The sequence below is a fragment of the Lepus europaeus genome, chromosome 15 (genome assembly GCF_033115175.1).
Source record: "Lepus europaeus isolate LE1 chromosome 15, mLepTim1.pri, whole genome shotgun sequence".
Classification (NCBI taxonomy): domain Eukaryota; kingdom Metazoa; phylum Chordata; class Mammalia; order Lagomorpha; family Leporidae; genus Lepus; species Lepus europaeus.
Genome location: NC_084841.1, coordinates 37779109 through 37784910, shown reverse-complemented (window position 1 = coordinate 37784910; position 5802 = coordinate 37779109).

Sequence of the window (5802 nt, the reverse complement as noted above, 5' to 3'; positions counted from 1 at the left end):
TCCGGCGCCCTAATCGGGACTAGAACCAGGTGTGCCAGCGCCGCAAGGCGGAGGATTAGCCTGTTGAGCCACGGCGCCGGCCAAGAATACCTAAAATTTTAATACCAATGACAATTTATTTTTTTACAATATATTTTGTTTAAATGCTTCTGATGACAAATACTTTTTTATATGAAGTAAGTCTTAAAAATTGTCAACAGTCACAAGCAAAACAAAAATGTATGTTGGGGACTTGGAAGCCAGCCAATAGGAAAGGAAGGAAATGAAAAGGACTAGAAGGGTGTTAACCAAGCTTGGAAACCAGTATTTCAAGCTTCTCATGGAATCAAGATGTAACGGACACTTGGATCTTAAGAGCCCACATGAAAAGCAGCTCCAGTGTAAAGTCATCTGTGGGAACAGACCAGTGTATTTGGCAATAGGCCAGACCCATCTTCTGTTAGCCAGGTGAACAAATTCAATGAAGTTTTTGGTACAGACCGTTCTTTTGTTCTTTTGACAACCCATATAACCCATAACCAGACCTTTAAAGCCTTCTATCAAGGTGGGATGACTGTATTCATTAGTTCCACACAGAGTTGTTTTTAGAACTTGTGGAAAGTACATGGAAGAAACACAATTTATTTTTTAGAGGAAGACGTTACCAAGCATCCAGTTGTCCCAAAAGTTAAAACATCTCTTTCTCTAGGAAGACCTTTCTACTAGTCCCATTACAGCTGCAGTTCCAAGATTTTCTCCAATTGTGAAATAATTATCAAGTGTTTTTGAATAATTCATAATCACCAAAGGATTTCTTAAACTTTGTGAAATAAAATAAAAATTAATTTGTGTCACCCTGACAGTCCCTAAAAATATTTTAAGATATCCTATATTTCAAAAATCTGATTGCATACATGGCAGGATTTACCAGAGAATTGATAGGGAGCTCTTTTGTATAATATCCAAAGATAGGTCTTCTCTGGACTTGTAACAACTCGTGTTGGAGACCCTAAAATTAATAGTTTGGCATTGCTATGTGAATTCAAAGAATCTACTCTTGTTCTATTTGTAGTTATCTGCTTCTGTACCCTATCATATTTTACTTTACTTGGGAGTCCACTTCTAAAAAGTTTTAGAGATGTCTTGGTCACACAAAAAAATCTTAACGAGTTAAGTCCAATTCCCCAATATCTGTGCATCTTGTGCCCAATTTTATCTTTTCCCCTTCTTTGTGCTCCCTAACTTTCAGCAATATAATCATCATGCTTTGTGCTAATCATGAGAATTGGATATTAATTAATGAAATATTTGTTAGGATGAAAATTTTCATTTTTAATACCTAAATAGTCTCTCCATGGGTTATTTTCCGGTAGTAGTCACATATTTTCACTCTTTTCTCCACTCTTACTTCCATTCTTTTGATTTTCCTACAATTTGTAGTGTAGCCAGATAGAATCTGGGGCACAGCCAACCAAATATTCTCTTTGAGTGAAGTCTGGCCCTATCAAAACAATGGTTTCTTCCAGATTACAGTCCAAACTGGCCAGTACTAAGTACTTAATAAACGGTTGAATGAATGACTACTTTCATCTTCTGGATAGGGAGCACAAGAAGCTAATTGGTTCACAGGGGAATTGTAACCTTAGCTTCATTATTGTATGCCTCTATATCCCAATACAATGGTCTGGGTTCTGTGTATTTCATAAAGAAGCTTTTGGCATCAACAATTTGGAGCTATATTTCTCCCAAATCACTTTTTTCTCCCTTAACCACTTAGTAAATCAAAATGCAGAAACACTTTAAAATGATAACTGAGCTCAGACCAGGGGAACTAGCCATGCTTGGCAGGCTGCTGAGTCAAGTCTGTGCATGAAGCCTGACAGAGCAGGTGCTCGCTTGGGTCCTAAAGTTGTTGAAGGACATGAACTGCAGCTTGGGCAGCCCGCTTTCTTGCCGGGAGGGGGGGGCTGTCACAGATAGCACCACCTTAGGCAGGGACTCCCTTACTGAGGGAGTCAGCAAAGTGAGCTCAGTTGGTGGGGCAATGCTGTTTTGTACTCCACATCTTGCCTCATGTAAAACTTTTTATTATTTATTTATTCAAAATTGAGAGAGACAGAGAGAGAGAGAGAGAGAGAGATCAAGCACTCAAGCACGCTCCCATCTGCTGTACACTCTCCAAGTGCCAGCCATGGCTGGAGCTAGGCTGAAGCTAAAACTAGGAGTCAGGAATATGACCCAGGTACCCTACATTGGTGGCAGGATCATAATGACCTGCTTTGCTCCAAATTTTAAGTCATAAAGCATTTGAGAGTTGACTTGTCTGTCCTGCCTTGTGTTCACCTCATTCAAAGTCTTCTCTTCCACCACCAACAATTTAAATTGCAGTTTGAGGCCGGCCCCACAGCTCACTAGGCTAATCCTCCACCTGCGGCGCCAGCACCCGGGGTTCTAGTCCCGGTCGGGGTGCTGGATTCTGTCCCAGTTGCTCCTCTTCCAGTCCAGCTCTCTGCTGTGGCCTGGGAAGACAGTGGAGGATGGCCCAGGTCCTTGGGCCCTGCACCTGCATAGGAGACCAGGAGGAAGCACTTGGCTCCTGGCTTCGGATTGGCACAGCACGCCGGCTGCAACGGGCACTTGGGGGGTGAACCAACAGAAAAAGGAAGACCTTCCTCTCTGTCTCTTTCTCCCTCACTGTCTAACTCTGCCTGTCCAAATAAATAAATAAATAAATAAATAAATAAATAAATTGCAGTTTTAAATCTAGGAGATTCCCAGAACCTGAATTTACCATTCTGTGTAGGAAGAAAAACATTCTAAATACAGTCATTGTTCTGCCATAACAACTTCTCACCCAATGAAACATTCACTGAATAGTGGTCTCATAGATGATAATGGAACTTAGAGATATCATAGCTATCGTAGCACTGTAGGACAATCACTTGTTTGTGGTGCTATTGTAGGCAGGCATACAGAATAAAATTGATCAGGTTTGTGAGCTGGAAGACCACGTCTTCACCACACCCCCATGTGACCTCATGCCCCTACCTGGCTACACCTGTAATTAACCACTTTCCTTTGGAAGTGGATTAAAGGCCTGGGACATGGTGGGCCTGACCCTTTTCCCTTTTGCACTGAACCCACTTGCTGCCCTGTGCCTCTAGGGCACATGGCCTTCAGGCCACCTGCTCCAAGCTTTCTGGTCTACCTGCTCCTCCACCTGCTTGGCTCCTGGTACTCGGTATGAATCCAGATTTCCTTCTCTCTTTTAGATAGGGCCCTCACTCTCCTATGCATTTCTCTCACTGAATAAAAAGCTTAAAAACTTATCATGCTGCCTCATTCATTTATGCCGGCATTCAGAATTCTTCTCTGAATATTAGGCAAGAACCTACACAGGCTTATTAATATCAGGAATTTATTAATAAGCACACAGTAACATAAGTGGTACCACATATTTTGATATCAGTGCTGCCACTGTAAACAAACCTACTGTCTGCCTATGGTATAAAGTATAGCCCACATGAGTACACAGAATATAATACATGATGATGCTAGGCTGATACTGGTTTACTTATTCATGATTCAGGACTTTTTATCATTATTTTAGAATGTACTCCTTCTACTTGTAAACCACAGTTTACCATAAAACAGAAGACTGGATGAGGCCAGCAGCAGCCTTGCACATCTGCTGGTCACCCAGTCTCTGATTGCATTACTAGGCTGTGTCAAGTAATAGACTGCTATCGTCTAGGTTTGTGTGACTCCATTCCACGACATTCACACAAAGGTGAAATCACCCAGTGCCACTCTTCTCAGTAAATATCCCCTCATTTAGTGATGCATGGCTTTTTAGTGTTGTTCTTTCTCTAGCAAACTCTGAAATTTTTCAGTAACAGCCTCCTTCCTTGAAAAGTAATAATTCAGAGAGAATGCAGCAATTAGATAGCAACATCTTCTCATTTATTGCACTTAAGATGAACAAATTACTACATACATACAATTAAAACTTGCTGAATAAGTATGGAAGTTTCTTCCAGTTTTAATGTTCTGCAATTCAAGAATATTAAGATCTTCTGTGAGGCTGAATTCATAATGGTAATAAGTGTTAATTAAGCATTTCCTACTACTCTGTTAAGTAACTTATTTGATTTCATTCTCAGAAAATGTTTATGAAAATGGTGGTGCTATTATGCCCCTTTTACAGGTGGGAATGTAAAGCTTCATGAGGTTGAGCCGTACCTAAATCTCCATAGATTAAAAGGTAAAACTGAGCTCTAAATGCAGGCAGTTTGACTCAGGGGCCCGAGTTTTTAGGCACTCTATGCTATAACCAAAGTCTTGAAAGCTTTGTTTGCTTCTACATGATTTTACCTAAAACTTTTACTTCTCAGGTATATGGATTCTATGGAAATTCTAAAGATTATATTTCTAGGATAATAGATTATAACTTTTTTTATAGAAAGAAATGGAAAGAGGGGAAAATAAGAAAAAAAAACTAAATAAATTTACTAACACTATTCACACAGAATTAATAGCATAAACTAACTTAAAAACCATAGCAAACAAGAAAGAACAAAACAAAACTGTCAATAAGGATGAAATACACATTTTGGAGCAGAATAGAAAAACACATCCTAGTATGGTCCTCACATAACCTCAGGCCCAGAGGCTTTTTGGTGCAAGGAGAGTTTCCACTAATACCCTCAAGCCTGTTAATCGTTTCTTTTTCCCCTGCTACTTCTGAAGAAGCGTACTGGAGACCCCTACTGGGAGAAATGAGAGAAAAGGGACTAATAGGCCCTTGGAATTGAATCACTAGTGCTCTTCTTCAGTAGAAGAAAAGATCCAAAACTCAATGTTATTTCTGTCACAATAATGGCCTACCTCTCTCCAGACTTGAACTATAAAATTGCCAGATAAAATACTTATAATAAAATTATTCACTGGTTATTTGAAATTCAAGTTTAACAAGACTTTTTAAAAGACTTATTTATTTATTTGAAAGAACTACAAAGAGGCAGATGGGGGGAGAGGAAGAGAGAGAGGGGAGGGAGAGGCCATGGCAGAGAGCTGGATTAGAAGTGGAGCAGCCAGGTCTTGATCTGAAGTCCATATGGGATGCTGGCACTGCAGGTGGCTGCTTTACCCGCTACACCACAATGCCAGCCCCACAAGATATTCTGTAAGCCCAACTATAAGACATCTAAAGCTTGAATTTCAGATAAACAATGAATGCTATTTCAGTGTGAATCTAACCAAAGCATTGTGTAAGACATATATATATATATTAAAAATATATATTCATCATCTGAAATTCAACCATATCTGTATATTTTGCTATTTTTGTTAGATCTGGCAACACTAATAACGTAGACTCCTGAGGTGAGAACAAATATCAAAATTTCAATATCAAAAACAAGCAAATAACAACCAGACAACCAGGCCACATGATCTAACAGAGCATGTTCGAAAATATTGGAATCATTTAAATGTGGAATTCATCCTGAACCACATGCTAGCAGTGGGTCATAACAATAGATAAAGACTGGGATATGCATAAGATAAATTTAGGTAAATTAACATGACAGTATTACTACCACAGAAGGGTGAGGTGCTTGAGGGAAGGAAGGTGAAAAGACATCAGAGAAAGCTCTGCTGCTCATCCTTCAAAGCAAGGGGACAGTGGAAGTGGACAGTTAAAACAAGCCCAAACATTAGGACTTAGCCAGTCTTCATCTCAACCTCAACAAGATTCTTTCATAAATAATATTTTATTTGTAGTTTTATTTTTTTATTAAGTTAAGTAAGAATAAATGAAAT